The following is a 1,364-nucleotide window of genomic DNA, read 5'->3' as shown; positions in this document are numbered from 1 at the left end:
ATCTGTTTGTCAATATTTTATAAATGTATCTACACCAACACACCAGATTCACATTACTGACCCATTCTTTGTGACACAGCATCAGTTTACAGACCAGCTGGAGCTTTACACTGATTCATGTTTAGATTAACCAAATTCAGACCTGAGTATCTGCAGTGTCTGTGAATTTCTCAGCAGACTGGAGATTTCTGTCACTCCAGAGTCTGCTATTTGATTCCTGCTCAGATCCAGCTCTCTGAGGTTTGAAGGGTTTGAATTTAGAGCTGCAGCCAGAACATGACAAGCTCCTTCTGTGATACAGTTGTTCTTCAGACTGCATAAAGAGAAAACACTTCAGTTTTAATCTGAATATTTACCAGTATGTTTCAGCTGACAGTTGACAAATACTGCACTTAAAGGGATAGTTCACCCAAAAATGAAAATTACCCCATGATTTGCTCACCCTCAAGCCATCCTAGATGTATATGAAGTTCTTCTTTCAGACAAATACAATCAGAGTTATATTAAAAATGTCCTGGCTCTTCCAAGCTTTATAACGTGGGGTCGGACTCAAATGAGAATTAAAATAGACTACTGTAACATTACTAGTCATGTAACATGTGAAATGATGTAAGATACTCACATCAGTGTGTTGAGTGTACAGTGTTTATCCTGCAGTAGAGCAGCGATCTGATTCACTCGTGTGTCTCCTAGTTCATGTTCACTCAGATTCAGCTCTCTCAGGAGTAACGGGTTTTTACCCACAATTCCAGTCACATACTGACAGCCTTCATCTGCAGCAGGACCCACAAACCTGCAGAAGAGAAGATGAAGTAAACTCCATTTCAGAAATAAACAACATCTGACTCTGAAACACTGTGCAAGCGATGCATTTACAAACTGTATTAATAAAATATTTTTTTATCAATACATTGCCTGCATATCATGTATTTTGCATTATTTCATCACGTCTCACCTCAGTGTCTTGAGTTGAGAGTTTGGATCCTGTAGTAAATCACTGAGCTGCTTCACTCCTGATGGTCCAGGATCATTTCCTGTGAGATCCAGCTCTATCAGGTGTGAAGGGTTTGATCTCAGAGCTGAAGACAGAGCTTTATAACCTTCTTCAGTGATACTGCAGTCTGAAAGTCTATTTAAGAAAGGTTTATTATATTCAAAGTTATATAATTAATATTACTACAAAAAGGTTTAATATCTTTCTTCTTCTGATTGGAGAAGAAAGAAAAAAACATTTCACCATCTGACAGGAGCATGTCTTTCCTTTTTTTTTTTTTAGATTACTACAGTAATATTTTAATTGTGATCCAAAGAGAATGTTATTATTAAAACCAAACAACGGTTCATTACATTCACCTGAGTTTCTC

The 1,364-nt window shown here is 37.2% G+C and overlaps 1 long non-coding RNA gene across 1 annotated transcript; it reads right to left on the bottom strand.

The window, feature by feature from the left end:
• Window positions 1-148: 148 nt before the first annotated feature.
• Window positions 149-1,364, bottom strand: LOC107724931 (uncharacterized). The gene is made up of 4 exons (XR_001638060.1): window positions 1,354-1,364; window positions 956-1,129; window positions 623-793; window positions 149-313 (listed from the first exon to the last, which is right to left on the bottom strand). It is a non-coding gene; the product is annotated as an uncharacterized LOC107724931 (long non-coding RNA).

This window comes from Sinocyclocheilus rhinocerous, unplaced genomic scaffold, assembly GCF_001515625.1.
Source record: "Sinocyclocheilus rhinocerous isolate Xijiao unplaced genomic scaffold, SAMN03320098_v1.1 scaffold16143, whole genome shotgun sequence".
Lineage (NCBI taxonomy): Eukaryota > Metazoa > Chordata > Actinopteri > Cypriniformes > Cyprinidae > Sinocyclocheilus > Sinocyclocheilus rhinocerous.
Note: the sequence above shows the minus strand (reverse complement) of the source record. Positions and strands in the feature narration are given on the sequence as shown.